The following is a 27,961-nucleotide window of genomic DNA, read 5'->3' as shown; positions in this document are numbered from 1 at the left end:
ACGTAGTTACATTTATTAATAATACTGACCTGAATAAACCATTCTTCAACCAAGTTATATCAAATATCACATTAATAAAGAATGTGTGGTCACAGGTGTGCATTTATCAGCATTTTACAACGGATTCAAATGTGGCTCATCCATTTGTCAGAACTATTATTTTATAATTAGTTTTTTGTTGTCATTGTTTTTAGAGATTCTGTCACCAGTTCTGCAAGTCAATTGGGGATTCTAAAGTTGGGTTTTGTTGACGGTGCAGGATGATGATTTGGTTCAGTCATGTAGATTTGACATCGCCTCTGTCATTGGCCTGTGGCCTGTGGTCCTTCTAATCTGCAGATATGATGCCCACCCAGAGTGTTTCATACAAACCACCACTTCACATAAAGATCCTATAATGATAACAGGGACTGTTTGGAATACATGAGTGGGTGTGTGTGAGAAAGAATGAGAGAGATGGAGAAAGAGAGATGCAACCAGGAAGAAAATCTATGTTCTCAATTACAAGAACTTCTACACACTTGCTGTTAAGAGCACCTACACTGACCCCGAAAAGTATTTGGATACTTATGCCTCACTGGTAACACTTTACAATAATGGTCCTTTTGTTAACATTAGTAAACAACATTAGTTAACATGATATAACAATGAACAACACTTTTACAGCATTTATTAATCTTGATGAATGTTAATTTGAACATATAGTAATAAATGTTTTTATGTATCAATTTTATTTATTTTTAAAATAAAAAGTTGTATATGTTAACATTAGTTAATGCACTATGAACTAACAACATGAACTAACAATGAAAAATTGTGATTTTATTAACTAGCATTAACAAAGGTTAATAAATGCTGTAAAAGTATTGTTTATAGTTCATTTATGATACCTATGCATCAACTAATGTTAAAAAATTTAATATTATTGTAAAGTGATATGTATGTAAAGATGTATGAATGGCATTGCATTAGATTCAAAATATCAAACCAAGTGGCATTTATTTTAAAGAAAGTCAAGTCAAGCTCTTTATTATCATTGTACAGTTACAAATAGTGTTGTCACGATACCAAAATTTCAGTAGTCAGTACCGATAACAGGGAAATTTCACGGTTCTCGATACCAATTTTGATACCAAAGCTATATGCTAATATGCTAATATGGTAATGTAATATTGAACATACTCTTTTAGCCTATTTAAAGTAAAATTCCAACGTAAATAATAAATTAAAAGATTTAAGATTTTTGTTCCAGAAGTAAGTATGCCTTGTTTAAGTGTTTTAAGTAGGGCACTAATGAAATCTGTTTTATTTTTACCCAAATCCTTTTTTCCTTTTTTATAATTATTTTTCCAGAATTCCATGTTTTAAAGTTTAATTTAATTTCATCATCAAAATGGTGTCCAATCAAATTATTTCTTAAAACTTTTAAAATATTTTAACAAGTAAAAAATAATAAAATTATTTTTCAACATACCATTGCATTTTTTTAACAAACTTTTATTCAGTACAATATATTGCTTAATTAGTATTATTTATTAATTATAATTTATTATTATTAATATTACTACAGTGAATATTATATTTTACTATTAAATTGTAATATATTTCTGTTGCAATTTCTTCAATTTCAGGCATCTAGATTTTATTTTTAATCATGCTTTTATTTTGACGTGTGGTTTTGACAGAAGCTTCACTTCTTCAAATGAATAAACTGTTCACTACATGGCCCAGTGTGATCATTAACAGTGCAAATGCGGTGATTTAATTATATAAATATATAGTCTACATGTGCTACGTGCTTCACAGTGGATTAGTGCTCTACTTTGTCATCTCATACAATGCAAATGATTCTCAATGTCTGTGGAGTTTCCAGTGTATGAGCGGTCTGCTTCACACATTCATTTAAAGCACAACAAAATGTTGCCCAAAAGTAAGTTTGTTACATCTTAAAGGTGCACTCAGTAATTATTTCCCCATTAAAAAAGTTTAATTCGTAAAGACATGAATTGTAATTTTGCAATATATTTGGAAATCATGACCACTCACATTAAAATGAAGACTCCAGTCATATCAGTAACCTTATAAAAGCTGTTTTATTCTACATGGAGAGGGTCTGCACATGGGGGCTGCCATGTTTGAATCACATGACCAGCTGAATACTACTCTCTTAATCTCAGTAACCATCCTGTTATTTGACACTTTCACTCATTGATTAAAGAAATCATGTCTGACTGTGAATACTACATTTCTACAATGACATCTGAAACAGAAAACTACTGATTTTAAATTATGCTGCATTCAAGCCGCTAGGTGTCAGTGTAAGTCCAAGATGACACAAAGACAAAAGTTACTGAGTGCACCTTCAATTTATAAAAAAATAGATAAACTGTTCAAATTAATACATTAAAAATTATTAGATCATGTCCATAGTTAATGTGATGTACTACACCTATGGTCAGTCTGCTTGGACACCAGTGTGAACTTGAGGGGAACTTCCTTAATACATACAGTTGTAGTCAGAAGTTTCGATACACTTAGGTTGAAGTCATTAAAACTCATTTTTTATCCACTCCACAGATTTAACATTAGCAAACTGTAGTTTTGGCAAGTCGTTTAGGGCATCTACTTTGTGCATGACACGAGTAATTTTTCCAACAATTGTTTACAGACAGATTGTTTCACTTTTAATTGACTATATCACAATTCCAGTGGGTCAGAAGTTTATATACACTAAGTTAACTGTGCCTTTAAGCAGCTTGGAAAATTCCAGAAAATGATGTCAAGCCTTTAGACAATAAGCCAATTAGCTTCTGATAGGAGGTGCACTGAATTGGAGGTGTACCTGTGAATGTATTTTAAGGCCAACCTTCAAACTCAGTGCCTCTTTGCTTGTCATGGGAATAACAAAAGAAATCAGCCAAGAACTCAGAAAAAAAAAAAAACTGTGGTTTCCACAAGTCTGTTCTTGGGAGCAATTTACAAATGCCTGAAGGTACCACGTTAATCTGTACAAACAATAGTACGCAAGTATAAACACCATATGACCCATAGCCATCATACCGCTCAGGAAGGAGACGCATTCTGTCTCCTAGAGATGAACGAAGTTTGGTGCGAAAAGTGCAAATCAATCCCAGAACAACAGCAAAGGACCTTGTGAAGATGCTGGAGGAAACAGGTAGACAAGTATCTATATCCACAGTAAAATGAGTCCTATATCGACATAACCTGAAAGGCTGCTCAGCAAGGAAGAAGCCACTGCTCCAAAACTGCCATAAAAAAGCCAGACTACAGTTAGTGAATGCACATGGGGACAAAGATCTTACATTTTAGAGAATTGTCCTCTGGTCTAATGAATCAAAAATTGAACTGTTTGGCCATAATGACCATCGTAATGTTTGGAGGAAAAAGGGTGAGGCCAAAGAACACCATCCCAAGCGTGAAGCATGGGGGTGGCAGCATCATGTTGTGGGGGTGCTTTGCTGCAGCAGGGACTGGTGCACTTCACAAAATAGACTTCATGAGGAAGGAAAATTATGTGGATATATTGAAGCAAAATCTCAAGACATCAGCCAGGAAGTTGGTCGCAAATGGGTCTTCCAAATGGACAATGACCCCAAGCATACCTCCAAAGTTCTGGCAAAAGGGCTTAAGGACAACAAAGTCAAGGCATTGGAGTGGCCATCACAAAGCCATGACCTCAGTCTGATAGAAAGTTTGTGGGCAGAACTGAAAAAGCGTGTGCGAGCAAGGATGCCTACAAACCTGACTCAGTTACTCCAGTTCTGTCTGGAGAAATGGGCCAAATTTCCAGCAACATATTGTGAGAAGCTTGTGGAAGGCTACCCATTTGTATGCTACCAAATACTAACAAAGTGTATGTAAACTTCTGACCCACTGGGAATTTAATGAAAGAAATAAAAGCTGAAATAAATCATTCTCTCTACTATTATTCTGCCATTTCACATTCTTAAATAAAGTAGTGATCCTAACTGACATAAGGCAGGGAATGTTTTCTACAGTTAAATGTCAGGAATTGTGATAAACTGAGTTTAAATGTATTTGGCTTAGGTGTATGTAAACTTCTGACTTCAACTATACTTGAAAAATACTGTGGGACCAGTTGATTAAAAGTAATTACAAAAATGTTTGGAAAAGTGATGTCAGTTCTGAAAAAACCTCTAGCATCATTTGTTTACAGATGCCACTTGGTTTGATGTTTTGTTATCAATTAAATTAATATTTTTTTAAGTGTGGTGGAAGTGTCCAAATACATTATTGGGACACCGTACTTACACACCAACAGTACCTTCATACTTTAATGGAATACTACTATGTTGTGCCATGTCTTTGTGAAAGAGACTCTCCCCAGAATGACATGAAGTAGAGCTGTAGTGCAGTAATAAACCGGGCTGTTGTTCTTTAATGGACTAATACCATCTGCTGTGTTGTGTTGAAAAAACGCATGTTGTATTGTCTTAAGCACCAGACTCTTTTAAACACCTGTGCTGTGGCAGTGGGAAGTATTGTGTTCAATCCGGGTAATAGGATGCTATAGGTGGGCTGTTTTGGCTTGTGAACACCTGTCTTCATGGACAGTCCCGTTTGACAATGCGAAGTGTCAATCACCCCAGCCATAACTGCAACACCACACTGAGATTGCATCAGCTCCATCATCAACAACACGTTGCCCTTTTACTTTCTAAAAAAGCTGATGCTATAGGGAATTTCTTACAAATCTGTTTCCAATGAAAAAAAAAATAAAAAAATAAACTTTATTTTCCTTATTTTTTGTCCACATGATGTTTTTGACCCAAAATTAAGTCGAGGGAATATCAGCAGATTTGGGTTATTTATGGACTTGTTTTTCTCAAGACGCAGTGAGAAATGATGATTGTGATTGTAGAGTTGCGTTCACTGTGTCATTACTGTTTATCTCTCAGTGTCTTTTTGTGGTTTTACCAAGTACAGGCGAAGATATGATGCAACTTAAATCCATCTGAGTGTGTGTGTGGAATGGTACATTTTGTGCTCGGTGTGAGTGTATGTTTGGATTTGTAAGAGAAAGTTTGCTTGTTCTAGTCTTTTCTAGGTATGTGTACGTATTTAGCTGTAGTTTGTGGACAAAGTAGTCCCCAAAAGTTAGCTAAATCTGACTAAACCTCTCTTTGGGGACATTTGGCGTTGTCCTCTATTGGAAAATTGATTCATAAATAAAGCAAATGCTTTTTTAAATTTTTTATGTATTTTTTTTATTTTATTTTATTTTTAAAGCACAAAAAATATTTTAGAGGTAAGGTTTGGGTTAGACATTATAATGAGCTTAATTTAAAATAATAAACATTGTATATCTGTCCCCATTTATATAACAAAGTGGTAATGCTTTGCCATAAGGTTCCATGGCAAATGCAGTTAATGCAAAGTTGATAAAAATACTATTGTTTTTTTGTAAGTTGATGTTAATTCTTGGTGCATTAACTAATGTAAACATTTACAACTTTTGCTTTTAAAAATGTATTATATGTTGAAATTAACATTAACTATGATTAATAAATGCTTAATAAATATTGTTCACTGTTAGTTCATGTTAACTAATATTAGTAACTAATGTTAACATATGGAACCCTATTTTAAAGTGTTACCAGCAAAGTAAACGTGTGTATGAGTACCAGTGGGTATATGAAAGTGAATCGATATAAAGATCAAAATAGTGAAACTGAAGCCCTGAGAGCAAAGTGTATTTCTTGTGATGAATATCCATATTTCTCAGAAACACTCTCTTTTTTAATTTGATAAATTTCCTTTTTTACAATGCACCAAACGCCTTTCACACCCTGCTAAAGTCGCCCTTTCAGATTAAGTACGTGCTTGTAACTTGAAGGCTTTACCTCAATCCCTTAAAGGCATCAAAAGATTCATTTTAGTTACTGCCGTTTTAAGTAATTTTAGTCACTGAAACAAGTAAAATTATTTTTCTTTGTCCTCCTTGCTCCAGATGTCAGATTTTTGGCAGAACATCCCAAGCTTTACATTTACATTTTCTAGTTTTAACACTCAGCTCATAAATATTCCAAAGAGAACGCTCAGATTTATGCTATTTATTGATCCAAATATCATGCAATAAAAGAGAAATAAAATGCTGTTATTTCTGGAATATTCATGTCATTGTTGTCTCTGAAGCAATGCATTTGCTTTTATTCTTAGCTGTTATCCAGTAAAAAGTCATGCAGTTTCTCCTATTGCTGTCTTGGATTGTGTGTCACAGAATATCTTGTGCTTTATTACACAAATGTTAATGTTTACCTATTTTACTACCTTTCACTTATGAACTCTTGCTCCTGTATGTTTATGGCTTTGCCTTGCTCTTGTTATGACCCCCTGATTTTATACAGTAGGTGTGTGGTCCTATTACTCTAATGTGAAAAGATCCATCAATAATCAATGAACTTTGATCAGGTGCTCACCGACTCTGCAGACCTTAATTATGTTAGTGCAGTCAGTGGTTGTGTGGTGTTATTTCATTATTCAGTCACGTGATTTGGAGAGTCTTAGTATGATATATGATTAATGGAAATGCACTTTATCACAAAAAAATAATAATAATAATAAAAAAAAAAAAAAGGATTTTTGCTGCTTGTTCAATTTAGTTGAGCTAAAGCAACACAATTCTAGGATATTTTGTCACAACTTGATTCCATTGCGTTCTGTTCATTTCAATTTGTAAAATGGACATTTTCTTAATCCATTTGGGCTGGGACTACATGATTACTTTTTGTGGTGTTAATGTAGCATTGATGAAACTGGGCAGGGGATTTCCATTTCCCAGCACACTTTGCATGGGACTTGATTAGGAGAGCAAATGTTAAAATGAAGTGTTATTTTATGTTTTTGTGCAAGATGAATATGAATTGGGATAGTTGTTAGTGTTGAATGTTGGTTCTGTTAAGATTTAGAAGAGTTTCTGTTATGTTGGACATTTAGTGGTTACCATTATGGTAAAGAGTGGAGCTTGAGCTAACAATGAGGACAGGCAGATGTTGTAAATTAAACTGATTGCTCACTTTGTTGAGCAAATGCTATGCCAACTATAGCATAGTTATTAAACAACACTCTGTAGTGCTTCTAACCAGCATGTATTTAACATGTAAAAATTTACTAGTTAATACATAAAGATTTAAGAGGTTTATTTGAGTTACATTGAAATGTCTAATTTCGTTGGGTTTATCTGTATTCAACTAGGCCTTTTTCTACACAAACTGTTTGTGTTACATATTAAATTTAAGTAAAGGAAACTAATTTCAAACATGTGGAACCACTGTCCATGATTGAATCAAGTTTAGCTACAGAGCAATTTTTTTAGTGAACCTGAGACCATCAATTCAGCAAAAACAGAAACATGGTTCGATTCATTTAATGCATGATTGAAAATGTTGTATTGTTACTGTGTATCTTGAATTATCTGGAATTAAACAGTGCAGAAACTGTATATTCTGCACATTAAGGGGAATAAAGCAGCTTGTACACTGAAAAATAATTGCTGATTTAACTTAAATTGTGGACAGTGGTTCAACACGATGAAAATTAGTTTCTTTGATATAAAATTAAAATGTAGGCTCTACTCAAATACTTTGTGTAGAGAAAACCTAAATGAATTGAGGTAACCTTACTTATATTTGTTCAGTTTAAATAACTCTATCGAACCTTGCAGCTTTTTGCATACTATGTATATCTTTTTGTACTGGAAAATTAACAGTTCCCCAATCAGTCATTATAGGGATGACCCCTCAGTTTTTGCTTCATGTGAAAAGCATTACACACTAATTTTTCAAAGGCAACATACCCAACCTTGACCTAACCATTAGATCCACTCTTCTCCACAATGGTAACCTCCAAAAATGTTTGCATAACACAACATTTAACACTAACATGTCTTCTACTTGTTTCATTTTGCATAGAAATACGTTCAAATAACACTTAATTTTCAGTCCCATTCAAAGCATGCTGGGAACTGTAAATCCCTTGCTCGGTTTCAGCGATACATTAATGCTACAAATATTATTCCCATAGTCCCAACACAGTTGGATTAAGTAAACATAGATCGATTGTACACAATGAAATTAAGTTGAGACCAAATGCTAAAGAATTGTTTTGCATTTGCTCATTTTAGATAAGTTAATTGAGCAAGCAGGAAAAATCATGTCGAGTGAACACCATCCGTTAGAAGTCTGAATACATTTGAACATTTCATAGCAATGTGATCATATCACTTTTTGATGACTGTGTTGAATATCACTTGGACTTTACGCAATATAATTATGTTCTTATCTCAAACATAAATGAATTAAGTTGGTTTCAAGTGTACTGGTTTAGTATTTTCAATAGACCTGATTTTCCTTTTTTCAGTGTACACATGTAAATATTTGTATTGAGTGTTACTTTTGTGTGTAGTACATACCAAGCTAAGTTTTCTAATAAATTGAGACCCTTGCATCTGGCTTCAAAATGATATGCTGTTATTGCATCAGGCATGGTGTGTAAGGATTATGAGTTTAGTCACGCATAACTATGTTGGCACTAGAAACCTTATGATTCTCTATGAATCTCTACGATAACTGATTTATTTAAATTATTTTACTGTCTTACTTTCTTACTATAGTGTTAAGGCATCTTTTTATTGCTATTGTGGGAACATTTTACCCATATTTTCCCCTTAAATGTGTGTCTGTCCTGTTAACAATATGGAAATCCCTGTTTTAAATGCTTATTGTATCCCTGTTTTATCATTAATGATGAAACTTGATATGTGGATCATTAAGCAGCCACAATGGCCATAGCATCACATAGTTTGAAACATTGTGCTGTTATTGAAAAGGAATGGAATATTTAGACCTGTTGGGATGTGATTGTTATGTGTTAAATCTAAGATGTTATGTACTGGATATTGACCCTGTATAGTGTGAAAAACATTTTCACTTGAAAGCACATGAAAAACAATGTGTGAACAATAGATTATGTAAGCTTTTTTAATTAAAGAACAGCAAAATAATATAATAAATATTATATAAAAGCACAATGCTTTCCAAAAATTGCTTTTTTTTTTCTTTCTTTTTTTTTTCTTTCTTTTTTTTAAGTGGATCTTCATGCCAGTCAGTGTATGTGTAATTCAATAAATGTATCTGGTGAAAAGCATTAAGAATATACACAATATTTTTATTTTCTAGCTTATTGGTTGTTTCAGAAGCTTAAATTGCATTTTACTCATTGATAAACGCACATTACATTTAATAGACATCATCAGGAATGCAAAGATACAGCTAATATGTTTAATAATTTAGTATCTAGACACTTTAAAGGAAAAATGGAAGCACTATACAATAAGGTTCCATTGGTTAACATTAGTTAATGCATTATGTATAATGAACAAACAATTATTATATATATATATATATATATATATATATATATATATATATATATATATATATATATTACATAATTTATTAATCTTTTTTAATGTTAGTTAGTAAAAATACAATTGTTCATTGTTAGTTCATAGTGGTAGTTCATAGTGCATTAGCTAATGTTGTCATATACAACTTTTGATTTTAAAAATGTATTACTGTATGTTGAAATTAACATAAATGCTTAATAAGTATTGTTCATTGTTAACTAATGTTGTTAACTAATGTTAACAAATGGAACCTTATTATAAAGTGTTACCGGAAAAATTCTGAAAAGGTTATTACAGAGAAAAATAGCATTAAATATTTGTCTAAAAGGGGTGGGGGGGGGGAATTGAAAAGTGAAATGTCTCCATTTGATGCATCCTATCTGTGGGAAAAAGGGGAGATTATTTTAAGATTCCATTTTAAGATTAATACCAGTAAAATGCATTTTTGCGTGCTCTGCCAAGAATTTTAAATATACATATAGTGCCTGTATGTATTGTATTTAATGATCAGGTCAGTGGTTTTGCACTGGGCGGCCCTAAAGGATGTTTAAATTATTAACAAACATGCGATTAGATGATGGATGCCTGTTTTCAGTCTGTTCAGTGTGTGTTCTATTTATGTTTATTCATATATAAATTGTCAAGTGGGATCTCCATAACAATACAAAATGGAATCCTGTGTGCACTAAATAATTATTTTATATATTGTGTTTTTGGCAAAATCTCTAGAAAGCTTTAGCTGATTTTTGAGGACCGCTTTGTTTGTACTGCTTGAGGCAAATCACTGTGACTTTAACTCCAGGTCTCCATTTTTTTGTAGAAAAACTCTTAATCAAAATATCTATTGTTCCTAGATATGGTCCTGAAGCAGCATTTTACAGGATGTGAGAAAAAAAAGAATTTAAAAGTAAAAAAAAACAAACAAAAAAAAAAAAAACGTGAAAACAAGCAGTTACTGGAATGGAACCTTGTCCTTGTTCGCAAATTACCTTCAGACTATGCATGATTTGACAGTGCTGTAGTCCAGCAGCCCTGACAGGCTTTGATTTCCTTGTCTCAAATGGAGTGTTGCATATTGTTCTGTCTTATATTAAAGCTATTTATTGTTGCTATTACCTGATTTGCATGCTAATCGTGAGTGGGATCATAGAACTAATGCCTTGCCAAGGGCAGACATGTTTGTAGATATTAAACGGCTCCTTCTATATAGTGTTTGTTAAAGGGTCAGTTCACACAAAAATGAAAATTCGTAACTTACTCACCCTCTGGGTTGTTCCAAACCTGAATGACTTTCCTTCCTCTGTGGAACACAAGAGGAGAAATTTGGAAGAATGTTGAAGCTGCTGTTTTTCATACAATGAAAGTGAATGGTAACTGAGGCTAAGATTGTGTTCCATGGAGGAACATTATGAGGGTGTGTAAATGATGACAGAATTTTCATTTTTGGGTAAACTATCCCTTTAATAAAAAGGCTGAATGAAGTATTGGCTTAGCGTCCATTTGTGTATTGCCTTGATAGTTGAATCATACCGAAACTCTCTGTGGTCTCACCTCAGTTACACCCCCCCCCCCCCCCCCCCCCGATGATATCACATCAATACTGTTGATTGGTGAAGCCAGGCTGTTGTTTTCATTCAAAAAAACTCCTTTTGTGTGTGGCTCATTTTGTGCCTATTTGAATGCAGCTTACTGTAAAAGATCCTGCTGCATGTTTCCTTGCAGAAGAATCTGCATTGATAGTCATGGGCTCGGTATATAAGCACAGAGAACATTCTCAGTGCTGTTTTAAATGAATGGCAGCTAACTGATTAACAGAGGATGTCTTTTTTCCATCCACCAGCCTACATTTCCATATGACAGCATCTCCCACTGATCTTAAGAGTGGTGAACGGTCACATCATCAGAACAAAGCATGTGCAGATGACCCTGTTGTTTAATAATGTATTTTCAGGCAGAGTTAAAGCACAAAATGTGACTGATGGTGACAGGCCAAGATAGATAAGAGAAGCAGACAAAGTGGTAGACATATAAGAAAGTAGGAGAGCGAGGAAGGGGAAATCAAATCAAAGCAGACGTTGACAAATCTGACTGGCTGACTCAATATCCCTCTTTTTCTGCCCATACCATCGCTAATAGGGTACACTACTTATTGTCCATTGTTGTTATTTCTGGTGCACTCATTCTCCGCTTGATGTTGTTCAGTGTCATTTGGCTGAAAAAAATAAAAATTAAAAATACAATATATATATATATTTAATTGTGAACATGAATGACAAATTAATTTGTTGTGGATTTCCCGGCATTGAGGAGTTAAATCCTTGCTTTTTTGTTAAAGAAGGAAGTGCAATTCCACCTGCATCATGAACCAAAGACAATATTGAGCGTACGGTTGAGTCTTCATAGATGGTGAATGCGTGGTGACAAAGCTTTTCACTGGAATATTAGTAAGAATTGTCATACTAATACTGACCGTACTGGTTTCAGTATTTTTAGACAAATGCCGGATCAGTCTCATAAGGAGGTGAATAAACCTCTTGATATATAAGTAAAGATATATATATAAGATATATTATATTGAATATAATTTTAATATATTAATATTTTTATGTGAACAGTAGAATGTTCATGTGGCATTAGCATAGACATTAGCAAGCCATGTGTTGTGTGTTTGCTAATTATATGCTAAAAACCCAGCCCTGTTACTTTCCACCCTGTTACTAAATTGAATTAATTGAGACCATGTCATACTCTATATTCTGCCCTGTTACCCAATGTTCAGTCCAGTTCAATATAGTGGCAGATACTATTTGCAGTGTTGGGCAATCTACTCAAAAAATGTAGCAAGCTAAGCTACCAACTACTCAACAGAAAAATTAGTTAAGCTAAGCTAAAAGCTACACTTCAGAGAAAGTAGCAAGTTACACTACAAGCTACACACCAAAAGTAGCTTGCTACATATTAAGCTACTTTTTTTCAACCAGATGCACAGAGCATACTGTCATAGACAACACATCTTAAAGACTATGCTCTACCTTATCACAAATATAGCTTAGCTACTGAAAAGCTACCTGATTTAAAAACTAGCGTAGCTACCACCTCGCTACTCAGAAATGCAGTTAAGCTAATAGCTTCGCTATTTGTATCGAAGCTACTGCCCATCACTGACTATTTGCACCCCTAATTAAATACATACAGTATAGGGGCATCACTGCAGTGTTTTTATTGTGTTTATTTAGAGTCCAACAAATACACTACACTAACCCCTATCCATAAACCTCACCCTAACCTTCCTTTACAAAAATTAACCATGGTTTTATTACAGTAACCATAGTATCACCATGGTGTTTTGTAGTAAAATTAAAATCTGTATTTAAATACATTTTTTTTTATAAATCAAATGTTCTAAAAATTTGAGCTCTGTTAAAAAGAAAAAATGACTGATATATTTTAGTAACAGGGTTGAGAAACATGCAGGAATTGATGGCCTGTTTGAAATGCCACGAACACAGAAGCGGAATGATACAAACTTGTAATGGCGCTTATCCAATCAGATTCGTATCCTGGAACTAACAGTTGTATAAAGTGTATTGAAAAACCCTGGCTTGCAAGAAAAGAAAGTGTTTTAATTGTCTTTTCAGACTCATCAAAACTTTTAGCACAGAGTGCGATATAAAGCAGTGGTAGAGCGAGATAGAAAGGAAGAGACAATGAATTGGATCGATCAGTGACTTATTTCATTAGAAGCCAATGAGGTGACAGCTTTATCTTTGGTTGCTATTTCCATGACCTGCTCAAGGCCTCTTGTTGTTGTACGGTTAGCTGTGCGAGTCATTGCAGACCCATTTATCCAGGAATTCTGAGTCATGGGCCTGTTTTACCAGCCTGTTTCAGGTAGACATGTTAAAACGGCACAGGGGGCAACTGCAATGAATGTGGTCAATGATAGTATACAAAAAAAGGGGGATTTTTTTCTTCTTTTTTTGCTCTGTGATTATGAATAACTATTGTGCAGCAGTTAAAGTTGAGAAATAAATGACACGCCTCACATAAGTATGAAATGATGCAGATATGCATATGCGCTTTAACTGTGCAAGCTGGAATTTCTAGAGGTTTTCCAGAATAGTCTGAGATAAAACAGAGCCGCAAAGGACATATTGTTGAATTATGCAGCTTAGAGAGCTGTACATGTGTGTACATCTCTGGAGAGTGTATTTCTTGTGTGTGGAGAAAATATTAAACTAAGTTTTGTAATAAAGATCCTTTATTTAAACTCTTATTTGAGAAAGACCCTTACATCTGATTTCTTATGTAAATGTTCTTATGTGACAGGCAAGGTGTGTTAGTGGTAAAGTATTTCCTAGAACTTATATTAAAATTATTTGAATGTCTAGATTGTTACTATACTGCTGCAGTTTCGACAGCATATGTAGCATAATGTTGATTACCACAAAAATAATTTCGAATAGTCCCTCAATAAAAAAAAAGCAGTTATTATACACTGTAAATATTGTAATTGAAATGCTAATTAATTTCAATTAATACACTTTTCAATAATTTGCAGTCCATATTTGTATTAGTTTCTGTCATCTGTGGTATACCGGTTTAAAATTAGGGAAGAGTGTCACTTCTGAAATGACAAAAGACATAAAATAAAAAAAGATACAGCAATCATTGTCAAGGCTCTTCTTTCTCACATAACAAGAAATAGTAGTCATAATTATTAATGTATAGACAATAATGTAATCTACAACTCTGAAGATTATTTTGTCACAATGTATTGAATGTATTTGTGCTTAAAAACGTATTAAGATTTATTAATGTTGTGATTTCTTTTGAGTTGTTATTTTAAACCATTTCAAATATTGTTAGTATCAGCTTTGATTGCTGTTTGTCTGCTCGGCACACCTTGAACTCTTTGGGACACGGTTGGTTAGATAGCATCCTACTGAAGGTGAGCACGGTTTACCCGCAGACCTAAAGCTCACCGGATAACTCAACCTACAACTGCTTCAATGTATGACTGTACAGGGAGCACCGTTCCTGTGCGGTTTATAACCCTGTAGGTGTGTGAATGCATTTCAATAACTCTGCTGCATATAGTATAACAAAATCACATTGTTTTTTGTGTGTGCAGGTAAAAATAATTTTGTATTTTTTTATGGAAGCCTAAATAGTGGCATAATTGGAAGTCTTAATTTTTTGTTTTTATAGAAATATTTTTCCCCCACTCACAAATCTCTAAACTTCAATTTAGATGTTTTGCAATGGTTATGAATGACAAAGACATATTTTTGTGTTTATGTTGATACATGTATTTGAATGCATCTACGTTGCTGTAAAATGTGTGTGCATTTCCGTTTCAAAACTCTTGCTCTTAATCATCACTCAGTGTCCTGTCAAATACCAGTCTCATTGCATAGAACTACATCTCGCGTCTGTTAGTTACCTACATTGACAGTGCAGCCGCAAATGCGTCAATATTGGATTGCACGCTAAGTGTTGTTATGATGTTTAAATATCCTGTTTACTTGTTTGCACACTTTTCCTTATCAGGAAATTGATCTTGATCATAATCAGTCAGCTTATGGGTCAATTATTTGTCAAAACAATACCGTCAGTGTCCTCTTTTGATGGTTGCAGTTGGGGTACATTTTATCTGCTGTTGACTGTTTGGTCAGCTGGAAGAGCCATAACGCAGTGTATCCTGAAACCTTGCCAAAACTGGCAGTGTTTCATGATTAAGAGGAAGAGAAGGGCATTACAGGGTGGATTGTGGCAACTCCAGCTTTCTCCCTCACATCCTTCTGAACCAGACACCCCAGCTTTCCTTCCTCCTCTGGCCCAGCCATGAGCAGCCCTGCCTGGCCTTGCCCGCACACTCATCCTGGGCATGTTTGGTCCTCCAGTGAGTCAGTAAGCAGTCCACCCATAGTGAGGGATGTGAACTGTGTTCCTGTGTGGTCAAAGCTTGCTTTTAGGATGGCTGATGTCTGACTGTTCTCTCATGCCTAAGCTTGTAGCATGAGTGTATAGAGCGGATTTGTTAACTTCAACTGAAATTTTCAGCAGATCACAAATTACCTTGATTACACATGTAATATGCATATGCACCATTTCAAAACCTAGTGAGCTGCCTATGAAGAATTTTAAGCATTTTAAGACATAAAAAATAGTTTAATCTAATTATAAATTGATTATTTTACCCATTGTTTATGTGCGCTATATATTTGTATGCTTATTAACCTCGTGCGACCCCGCGTACACATGCGTGGATGTTGTATGTTGGCTTTGCTATATGCAACGCATAATTTAAATTCATTTAAACCAACTGATCTCAGTTCAGGAGACTCTGTGTTGTCAGTAAAGGTTAAAATTTCAACGTATGGAGCCATATGACAAAACAACATGGCGCTGACTACAGCAGAGTTTGTCTTTGTGAGAAATGGCAACAAAACTACATCTGGTATGAAACCTAACTAAGTTTTTTTTACATTGAAACCTGTTTGTTTCAAAAGATTAGAGTCTCTAGTTTCATACAATATGCCATTTTTCAAATTTGAGCTATTTATCGCGAAATGCCATGCTACTAAACACAGTGTACACTAATGTGTGCTTTAGCGCATTTTTTAGAAATCTTATATTTTCTGTGCATTATCACATTGAGAATCAATGGGTTCAACCAAAAGCTGAAAAATGTTGCTTTCAGAGGCTTTATATTGAGTGCATTTCAATCTGTTCTGAGACTAGTGCAGACAGACAGCACACTGAAGGGTAAAGTCATTCACTAAATAGGGAGCAAGGGAGCATCCTAATAGCTCTCTATGCATCTAAGTGCATTCAATCCAAAATTCCTATTAAAAGTTCAGTTTCAGGCTGCAGATGATGTTTGGACCACTCAACATGTTTGGCAGACATGGGACAATGGTAATCAGTACACAGATTCAAAATGAATAATGTATTTTTTTATTTTAACATGGTTGGCAGTGATTGGATGATGCTGGTCATTACTTTGAATCAGACTTAATTAATTATGCTAATTTCTGGTGTAATGTCTGTAACGTCTCAAAAACATGAATAACCAACACTGCTGGAAACATATTAAACAATTTGATACAAATAAAAAAAAATCCGTAAATAATTGTCTATACCTTGGTATTATTTAAAAGTTTGCAACTTAGTCTTGCTGTCCACATAAGCTGCCATAAATTTTTTAGGAAACTATTTGCTCTAGAAAACTATTATTATTATTATTATTATTATTATTATGCATGTTTATTTGGTGGTACTAGTTTAAAATCAAGAAGGATAATGGAAAATGCACACAGCAGTCATACTCGGGTCTTAAGAGGTTAAAGTGAGACACTGTTAGCTTAACAACATGCTCACACCAACCTGAATTGAAATAAATTGCGAATCAATCATTTGTGTATAAATCAGTCACTTGTGAGTTTTCATGACGGTTAGGATGGTGTCTTGGAAGGCAACTGCCTATGTAGGCAGCGAGGTAGCTCGCTTGGTTTCGGAACAGAGCTTGGATCTTTGTTCCAATTATTTTGGAGGGGAGAGGGTCCATCCATTCAAATTGTGCATTAGAGGTGCCTAGTTGGTATGTTGTGTAGATGGGAAGTGACACTTGTACGAGTCTGCTATAATTAGTCCATTTTTTACTTCTCTGAGCCAGCATGGAGACCCAGAGGGGAAGAGATCAGTATTCCCTGTCTCCTAGTCCCGTGCTGATAAGTCTTTTCCAAAATAGGAGTGATCTCACCCTTCTCTTTGTGCTTTCCTCTTGTGCTGTCCTTTGTTTAGTCTTTTTTTTTTTACTCTTTCTCACTGTTTAAACATGGGACTGGCACAGCTGGAATGATTGTGAGCATGTAAGACAATGTGTGTGTGTGTGTGTGTGTGTGTGTGTGTGTGTGTGTGTGTGTATGTGTGTGTGTGTGTGTGTGTGTGTGTGTGATTAATACCCTGAGTTCGGGGATCTCCATTCAGGACGAGTCTTCATGGTTTGCTCATGAGGTCATTTAGAAAGATCCTCAAGTAACGTGGAGCCAGTTTCAACTGCCACTGAGAATCAGACCAGAGGTGAACAACAGTGCAGTTGTCAGTTCCTCCAAAGAGTGTTACCTATTTTGTACTCATTTGTTTTAAAATAACTGCTGCAAGTGATTAGGGCCTAACGGTTTTATTCCCCTGTGCTAAATAGAAAGCACACAGAGTGCAGTAAAACAGAGAATGGGATGAGCAAAGCCCATCAAAGCCTTTTTCTAATGTGTGTTACGTCATTAGTGTATAGATGTCTCTGTGTGTGTTTGTGTGTGTGAGAAGTGGTAAATATCCGCTCCCTCTTTATTTCAAGATATACATTCTCATCAGTTGGCAGCATTGTTCACTCTATATTTTTTTTGCTCAGGTGGCCGAAGCAAGAACAGAAATTACAGTATATATAATTAAAATAATTATTCAGTATTATAATATATTTATAATATGTCATTTTTTTATATAGTTATATATAACTGTTTTAATTAATACATTTTATAATAAATATTTGTTAATTAATAAATTAAGATTATTATTAAAAGGTTTAATTTATGAAATATAAATTAATGATAGTACATTATAATATATAATTAATAATAAATGAATGTATCTAGAGGCAGTACATCACTGTTGTTTTCTTATTGACCATTCATTAATTTTTTTCTGTCTTGTTTTCTAAAAAAAAAAAAAAAAAAAAAAATTTACTCATAAAAGATACAATTTTTGTTGGTAATTTTGCGCAAAACAAGATAGAAAAATAATAATGCATACCTTTTATGGGCTTCACTAAGTGCCATTATAAATTAAATCTCTGTATTGTTCTAGTATGCACCTTAAGGGTCTAACCTTTAAAGATTACTTCCGTTGGTGTAACCTGATGTAGTCAGTTTTATTAAGTCATGTTAAATAATATTTTTGACATGAATTAAACCAGTTCGTTTAGATGTTGCCACATGAAGCACATTTTTTTAGGCTTACAAAACATTTATACAGTACAGTCCTTATCTTGTGAATTAGTCAGTATTGCGTATTTGCACGCTAGATTTCTCCCAGCTTTAGTTCCATACTGAAAATTAATGGAGATGTGGATAGACTCCAGTTGAAATGGCACCCATTCATTTGTCAATGATAAAATAATTTTCTCACATATTTTTTAGTCTGCCACGGAATTTGGTTCTGTATATGCGCGGGAACACCAGACGTATGCACGTGTGCAGCTTAGGGGGAACATGGGCTGGCGGCTTTAGAAGGGACCTGAGGTCAGAGGTCACCTGTGACTCAAGGCTTATGGAATTCAGTCTCAAGGAAATGAATAGCATGGGGGAAAAATAAGAGACAGAAATTGTAACAGCTACAGGAAATTATAGCTCATTAGAATGTTGTCAGATGGCGACTGAGAATTATTAACTGTTTTATAGAGGGATGCAAAGCAAAAGGAAGCTGGAACCTGTTTACCTCTAAAAAAAATCCCCATGTTGTTCGCTGGGGAACATAGAGGCATGTTTTTCAGTTTCCTGCTTGCTGATCCCATAGTTCTGCTTGCTTGATCTTGCTTCTGGGTAAAGTTTAGTCATCCTTCCAAAGATTACAGTTTGTAAAACACAAAGTGTTGACGGGTAATTCAGCTAATGGTGTAACAAGGCCTCATTCTGTTCTTTGCATCCATTATACCAGTTCATGTAAAATACTCACATACTAATCTGTTTAGTTAATCATACCACCTTCTAAAGTGATTCTGAACAATGCAACAAGGGGAAAAACAATGCTTAATGCAAACAATAAAATGCAACTAACAATATAATCTTGGATAGTATGGATACCAAAATAAATAGGCCTATCAACTTTTAAAATCTGTCACATTGTAATATGGCAAATACTAATTAAATATATGACCCAGTGTTTGTTTCACGTTCCTGGTAAATCCCACTTTTGCTGCTGTTTATGCTTTTACAAAATTGTCATTTTTCTTTTTCAGCCTGTCAAAATTATTTTGCATGTTGTTGAGGATATACAGTTAGGTTAGGGTTAGGTTAGGGTTACAGTTATGGTTAGGGTGGGAATGTTAAAGGGAAAGTTCACAAAAACATTCATAATTTACTCACCCTCATGTTGTTCCAAAGCTGTATGATTTTTTTTCTTCCATGGAACACAAAAGGAAATGTAAGGCAGTTCGGCTCAGTCACCATTCACTTTTAAGTGCATCTTTTTTCCATATAGTCATTTTCTTTCTGCCTAACCATGGAAGAAAGTAACTCTTACTGGTTTGGAACAATGTGAGTTTGAGTAAATGACTTTACTGACTTTTAAGGATATGCTTGTTTACTTTTGTGCAATCAACAATTTGCCACATGCCCAGCGTAAAATCTGGGCCATGGAGCAAAATCAACTGGTAACCACTGCGTTACTCCTCACTGAAGTGTGTCAGCCTGTCATCTGTCCTTGTCTGCACCTTTTTCTGTCTTTTTGTGTCTTTATTTTTCTCTTAATCTTGTTGACGTTAGCAGAGGCTTAGTGTGTGCTGAGTCAGAAGCTTATGTGGGCAAACAGGCCGTGAGGAGAGGCAGCCTGCGCTGTCATTCTCTAGATTTCACATCAGCGATGACTGCCATCCTCATCACCCTCTTCTTCAGGATCATCATCCCTCCCTGCATGTGTTTGAATCATCTCCAATTCCTGTTGCTGATGTCACTCAGCAGGGAGATGGACAGAGACTTGGGAGGCAGGAGTCTAATTAAATGACCTTAGATACCCATGTCATCTCACCTGTGCTCTAATGCTGGACGTAATATATCCTTACTTAATGTATCATACTGTCCAGCATCACTTACATGTGACTAATCAGTACAGATCATTATGGCAAACCTTTCCTGTAAACATTGTTACGACTTCACTAATCCATATGTTGTGAGTTAAACAGGTGTTTCCATATGGGATGGGGTTTGATCTGTTGGTGTTAATTGCTTATTTGTGAAAGGCTTTAGATGTTTTTATCTTTGTGCAATTGCACTCTGACGTATTACAATGGGATACAGAGTCTTGACTGTTTTGTATTTTAATGTAATTAATTTAATGAAGCTATTAGATACAATAAACTATGAGATAAAATAATTAGTGCTTGACTTTAAAATATACAGATATACAGTGTGTAATGCTTGTTATAAAAGTAAAATGTTATAGTTGTATTAATAATAGTGTAGAGTCCACACTTTTCACATATAAAAATATTTTACTACTGTTTTAATGTGTTTTAAATATATATATATATATATATATATATATATATATATATATATATATATATATATATATATATATATATATTCATGAATTCAACTTGATTTGCTTTTTACGCATTGTAAGACAGCCGTTAGGTGAGCGGATTTGACAAACAATGACACATGGATTTCCTATAAATCGTGAATTAGCTCATATAACACAAAGGAATGATTTTGTTGATTCAGTTATGCATAATCAAGACTGCAATCATTTGTTTATTTAATAATATTATTGATTATTGTACAAGTAATTACTAACCTGTTATTCCTCCTCCAAAATATTAGACTATATATTTTATCATCAAATAATTATGCATGTTTGTTATACATGTATATCAGTGTGTGCATGTATTTTGTGTGATGTAATTGAAGTATTTTACTTTGATTTGAAGGAATTTTCATACAGTGAATAACAAGAAAATCACACCTTGTTTTCAGTTTGTCTCCTTGGACAAATTAATACACGCATTTTTAACAGTTTCCACAAAGAATATTGTAACTAATTGCATTTTTGTGTGTGTGCAAAATATACATTTGTTTATACATATGAAAATAAAAAATAGTATGCCGATTTGATATGTTAAAAATTAGGTTTCTTTTTCTTTCTTCTTCTTTTTTTTTTCTTCCCGTATTTCTCCAAAATTCAAACACATCTATATTTTCATTTGTAATATTTAGATATTTTTTTCAGGTGTTTTACACACAGTTGAAGCCACAACAATAGTTTTACATTTTGCTCACATAGAGAGGGTAAACACACTTTAGCATTAGCTAAATTTGATCAATTTTGCTATAAAAGCTGATTGAATAATTTTCTGGTGCAACTACTGTGTAGTAATGGGTAATTAGATATCTATTTATTTATATTCATTACATTAGCATCATATAATTAAAAAAAACAAACTACAAAAACAATAAATTCTTGTGAATGAACACGTCCCATTTACATGTAACATGTTGATTTTCCTTCCTACTCAGATATGCACAAGGATTTCTGTTGTGTACATGGTGTTTATGTTCTCATATCCTCGTGATATACACGTAGAACTTTTGTTGAGCAGAAATACCATTTTCCAAAAATAAAAAGATTGTTTTCATTTCAAAACCATGCCAGATATTTTTTGGAAATATTTCAAGTACTCACTTTTATTGGCCCCATTGTACAAATCGCACGAGTTCCACCGGGAACAAAATACACTCATACCAAGCAACACACATTTTGAACATGTAAATATGACCAGATCATGGAATGTTGACTGTGAACATATATCATTTAGTCCAGAATGTTTTTCCAAAGAAATCCTTGACCCCGAATGTTCCAGAACTAAGGTGAAAATCCTTGTTTTATGGACGTGGAAGACATGGAGATAGTCCTCATGTTTTAGTGGCAAGCTTCTGATGGTTGTAGGAATTTAATGTCTCACTAGTACAGGCACTGACTCACCATTGCTCATCGGACAAGGCTCGATCGGAGCCCACCAATTCAGAAGTTTCTGATCTGACTCTTTGTTCTGGCGCAAGAGTGTTTCACTATACCTGCACTCCAAATCCCTGCTGACAAAAACAAATGAAGGTTCAGATCTAGAGATTAAACTTCAGATGTGCTAAGGTTAGCTTCTCCGTGTGTTTACAGTTCTTCATGAGGTGTGTGGGTGTTGGTTTTGATGGTGGATCTTAACGGCTTTATGAACTACAGCGTACCTACAGCTTTCTCTGCTCTTTGTATTTCGGCCTTGATTGTTTTTACATTCAGTTAACCCACATCACGGGTGGGTGATGATAATGTTTTTGGTTAATGATTGAACAAAATAACTGGTATGAGTTAATCTATTGTTTATCCACTGAAGTTGCAGTTTCAGAAAGCGGGTGGGTAGAGCAGCTTGACTGTGAAATGTAGAAGCAAGAGTTCAAAGGGACATTATCGGTCATCCACTCACATGACTTTGTGTAAAGTGATAAAACAAAGGTTTAAATGTATCAGGCCATGTAAGAGCAGATGATTATTTGCCTCTTGCGCCATTTTCTCAATAGTATCTCGCTTTAAGTTTAAAAACTTATATATTTTATATTCAATTAATTTGCTTGACTTGCTTGGGAGGGGCCTTGTGCCATGCCAAGGCAACCTCCTTCTCTTTTCCTTTCCATGTGATTGTGTGTGTGTGTTGGGGGGGGGGGGGTTAGCTAGTCAATCTTATAAAAGGGTTTCCTAATATGGGCTGTCTCTCTAAGGGTCCCGCCTTGCTACTTCAAGTGGGTGGAGTTTTCACTCTCTCTCAACCAGTAATGACACAACATCGGCTGACTTCCTCATTAATTGGCTGAAACCAGTTCTTACAGGAACTGTCGGTGATAAATGTGAGAGTTCTGAGAAATCATTCATTTCTTCCTTCAGCCTGGCTGAGGGACATTACAGGGGAGTGTGGATGGCTCTCGGCGTGAACATGCCTTCAGGACAAGCTTTTTTTCTTTCTCTCATCCCTCCATGTTTTTTCCCCTCCATAATTTTTTAAGTGCATAGGATATGTAGTTCCCAGAACAAGCCGTACTTTTACCTTTTTTTTTTTTTTTTCTATTTTTTTTTTTCTGACTTTTGGGAAAAGCTCTATAACAGAACTCAGTCTCTATCTCACTCTCTGTCTCGCTCCCGCTCTCTGTGAGCGGGGAGGAGAGGCAGTGCTATCGCAGGGCAAAGGAAACTCGCTGAACTTTCGATGTTGGTAAGTGAAATTTATGTGACCTCTCTCTCTGTCTCTCTCTCTCTCTCTCTTTCTCTGTCTATCCAGTTCCCTCCTCCCCTTCTCCTTTTCTGTCTTCCCCTGTTTGGCGCCTCTCTACAGAAGCCTTTCAGGGAGTACCTTAAGGGCCCACAGGGCAAAATTACAAGCGTAAGTACTGCATCTCAACACACCCTTTTCAGTTCACCTTATTTATGGACTACTTTCATCCCTTTCTCTTTGTTTCACATCCTAATTACCTCCCTTTCCTAATTATCACCTAAAGTCTCTCTTCTATGCTGGTTTTATTCTAGCATGTGATTCTGCGAGGTGTTATTGTTTGCATGTGGGAGACCGTAGCGTAGCAGTTCATGGCCTTGAGGCGTGGGGCTCCTCGTGGGCTGATCACGGGGGCCCGTTCGGGGTCTGGCTGAGGAGGGATGCTGAGTCATACTCAGCAGTTGGAGCTCTTTTGAGTGAACTGGACACTCCCCCGCAACACACATACTCCCCTCCTCCCCCCTCGGCAGCCGAACCCTGTTGAACCCAGTGCGGGCTGCCGGAGACGGGAGGGGCCCCTGGGAGTAGGAGGGGAAGGGTGGTGTTGGGGGGGGGGGGGTTAGGGGGGTCAGGCTGTACTCTCGATTCCTGCTGCTGACAATCCCTCACAAGTGCGCACGGAAACAAAGAGCTACACCTTTTTACCTTCTGAGCTCTTACATCGGCCCGTGTGTGAATCATCCTTTTCATCTAAACGCTTTTCCAGCTCATGTGTATACGTGTGGGAGTAGGGAGGGGATGTTGCACAATGAGAGATTACGGATGTTTCTGGAACAATGTTCCTTTTCTCTTGTAACTTGAACCACTTGTAGTTACTTGAGAAAAGGTGCAGGAAAAGATGATGCTACAGCATGTGCCACTAACGTAAATCTTGTTTTAAGAGAGAGATGGGGAGATTGGAGGGAAATGTAGAGATAAGCAGTTACTTAATGTTTGATGCATGATATTTGTGATGAATCAATGCTTGAAGGCCACGTATAATTGACAGTTTTTGTCTCTGTTTTCTTTCAATTACAGGTTGAAGACCAGCTTTCATAAGGTGGCGTTCATCATGGTTTGATTTTTTTGTTTTGTTTGGTCCATCATGAATGGCTCAAAGCTACGCCAGCAGCAAAAGCACTCTGAGAGTAAAACTAAATCAAGGAACCATTCGAAAATTTGAATATTACCGATTTAATTATGAAACTTAATAGCTTCCTACATGGTTTCAGATTAAAGTCGGCTATTCCATTCAAGTCCGGAATAAATCTCACATTTGTTTAGCATTTGGGTTTACTTAGGTTTCCTTTGTAACATGGCTATCAGTTAACATTTGTACTTTTTAATGTGCTTGCTTAGCTGGTGGTTTGTGCAGAAATACTCATGTTCTTAGCTCTGCGTCTTACACAGGTTATCTGATCCCATTGGTAAGGATGTTAAGGTGCACAATAGTTGATGTTGTGTGTAGTCTATTACACTTAAGAAGTCATATGGGACTAACTGCATTAATTACTTTTCAGTTGCTTGAACTTTAGTAGCTGTTCTTCACTTTCCAAAAGCCTTAGTTTTGAGGATGTAAGGCATTGAATTCGATTTTCTTATTCTAGATTCAGAACTGTAGAATCCTTTTAATTTTAGGAATATTCCGGGTTCAATACAAGTCAGTCTCATTCGACAGCATTTGTGGCATAGTGTAGATTAGCACTAAAAACAATTTTGACTTATCCCTCCTTAAATCTGCAGTGAGGCATTTACAATGGAAGTCAATGGGGCCAAATTGTAAACATTAAAATACTCATTGTTTCAAACATATGGCCATGTTACGATGTGTTAACATGATTTTAGTGTGATAAATCACTTAATAAACTTTTCGGTGTAAAGTTTTATACAATTTTACAACTTTGTTGCCATTACGACGTAACGCTGTAAACCCTGTAATACCGCAAAAACTATGATTTAAACAACTGTACAGCTCATTTAATACACACGTTTTAACAAAAGATTTCATGTAAGTGCTTTTATAAAATTATAAGCTTCACATTTCTGCCTTTAAACCCTCCAAAAATTGGCCTCATTCACTTCCATTGTAAGTGCCTCACTGTAACTTAGATTTTTGCTTCTTCTTTTTTTTTTTTTAAGAAAAGGAGGAACGAGTCAAAATAAAATGTTATGGTAATCAACATCATGCCACAAATGCTGTCGATTGAGCTTAACTTGTATTGAACCCGGAATATTCCTTTAAGGCTTGATGGTGAGATCATGTAAAGTTAAGCTTTGCCAAGTGCTTTTTGTAAATGCCACTGACTCTAAAGTCACCCAAGGACTTGATGTTGTATAAAGGTAATTATTGGGTAACTACTGGATGTTTGTATTGCATTCCTTTTTCAAATCTTATGTTCTAAAAGCTTGGTGAATCATAATGTTCCTTTTGTCTAGAGTTATTTTTTTGTTTCCAGAGACCCATAGACAGAAAGAGAGAGAGGGAGAGAGAGAGAGAGAGAGGTGCGTGTCTGTGTGTGTGTATAACCACATGACTCACTAAGGGCCGCTCCACCAGATGCAATAACGCATTCAATCAGATTAAGACATGTGTGTGTTCGTGCACATATGTGCGTGGGCGGCTGCCACGTTTCGAGCGTAGCCTCTTATCGGTGATATTCTTTACATCTGAACAGCATCCGGTCAAGCTGGAGGATGCTAGCCGCTATGAGAACTCAGATGGATTGGTTAGCAAACAGTCTCCGCCTGTGTATTGCTAAGTATATTTCCTTTTTATAGAGTTTAATAGTCAAGGTGCATAAATATGCTAGTAGCCATCTTAAAACTAACGCATTATGCCATAATGCAGTTAATGCGACGCATTTTTATTCGCTTCAAAAGTGTCGTCCATCGCTTATTCTACGTCTTGTTTTGTTTTTTGTTTTTTGTTTTTTAATTGCTTGTGAAATGTTTTTTCGGTGCCTTTTTGTAACGCTGCCCTGGTATGCGAGTCTGGAAGCTGCAGGCGTTTAGAAAAGTGTGGAGTTTCTTTTGCCGTTACCTTAAATGAACCCTCGGCTGAACTCAATGCACTGTGCGCTGACTGCTGGCGTAGTGGATGAGAGAGAGAGAGACAGCGCGCGCGCGCACGAGAGAAGGAGGTTGCGTCTCATAATCTAGAGCACTGCCTACCTAGACAGCATTTTGAACGTTCTATCGCGCTTTTGATGTCCAGAAATGCTGTCTAGGTAGGCAGCTCGCTAGGTTGCGAGACACATCCCGGGGAGACTGCTATAGACTGCGTACGGTTGAATGGGAAAAGGCATCATTCGACTCGGGATTTCTAGCGTTCTCGTAGATTGTTAATAGGTACAATTGATGGCCACACCCCTCTTTCAGCCCCACCCTTTCCTCTCGCCATCGGTAAGTGAGTTAATTCATTATTGTATGTCGTTATTGGTGTGGATAAGGCATGTGTCTCTTCCCCAGTGTGTCAGATAGCTTATCAGACTGGTGTTGGCTGTTACATTCGCCCGGCGACAACAGTCTGTAGGCTGTCTGACATTTTGGGCTTTTACATCAACCCCAAAATCCAATCGGTCGCCAATGATTTTATTGTTTTTTGTTATTTTTGTAATCATGGATTTCCCTGTTATTGGAGTCTATCTTTATCTGGTTCGTTATGAAATAGGAATATTTCATTTTGTGTGTGTTGATTGACGTGTTCCTGCCCGTTGAAAGGGCGTGTGCGCGCTAGAGTGTGTGCACGTGAATGCACGCGCGTCTGTTTTCCGGTTTTGTCCACTTGAATTTCCTGAGACTCCAGAAAGAACACACCTTATTGCAACACACACTCTGTTATGACAGTTTTTTTCCTCATTTGTACTTACTCAACACTTTTTTTCCTGCACGCGCAAGTGTATTTGTGTTTGTTTAACATATAGTGACGTTCATTCAAAATTAATGTTCATCGTGCAGTTTTTCCTCCATCATGAAACCACGGTGTGAGCTGTTTGGCTTTCACATCGAGTCACATCATTTCCTCGGAACTGTTCAGAACATCCTGTACTTCAGGGAACCCCCTCTGTGTCTTGTATGAATAACTGTGTATGTCTCTTATGTGTGCAAGAAAAATAATAAAGTGGAATAAAAAAAAGTCTCAGTCTGTCTCTTGTTTTTTCTGATTTGATATGTACTGTATATATTGTTTACAATTTTACAAAAAGCCACAATGCCATAATCTTTATTTTTAGCCTACTATTAAGCTATTATCCAAATATATCTTTAAAAAAAAACTTAACACTTAGAACTTTTGCTATTCCTTTATAAGCATACAATACGCAATAATAAAATGGTTGACCAGGAAATGTAATATTATATACATCCTGTCAGAATTAAATTGTAGATCAGTACACTCCTCTTTCAGTGATGTAACTTTGAAATTGACCCAGGGACAGTCACAC

At 35.7% G+C, this 27,961-nt stretch overlaps 1 long non-coding RNA gene across 6 annotated transcripts in view; it reads left to right on the top strand.

Moving 5' to 3' along the window:
* Nucleotides 1-27,660, top strand: part of LOC127433799 (uncharacterized) — a 74,709-nt gene extending 47,049 nt beyond the window's left edge. For 2 of the 6 annotated variants that reach the window (XR_007895939.1, XR_007895934.1), the window contains one exon: nucleotides 19,993-22,492. This is a non-coding gene — a long non-coding RNA (uncharacterized LOC127433799). Of the gene's footprint in view, nucleotides 1-194; nucleotides 1,576-1,631; nucleotides 9,173-19,992; nucleotides 22,493-24,557 lie in introns of those variants that run through there. The other 4 variants (XR_007895937.1, XR_007895935.1, XR_007895940.1 and 1 more) reach the window with 4 other exon arrangements.
* Nucleotides 27,661-27,961: the final 301 nt, after the last annotated feature.

Source organism: Myxocyprinus asiaticus, chromosome 43 (genome assembly GCF_019703515.2).
Source record: "Myxocyprinus asiaticus isolate MX2 ecotype Aquarium Trade chromosome 43, UBuf_Myxa_2, whole genome shotgun sequence".
Taxonomy (NCBI): Eukaryota; Metazoa; Chordata; class Actinopteri; order Cypriniformes; family Catostomidae; genus Myxocyprinus; species Myxocyprinus asiaticus.
The sequence above is the reverse complement of the archived record's forward strand: the minus strand, read 5'-3'. Positions and strand labels throughout refer to the sequence as shown.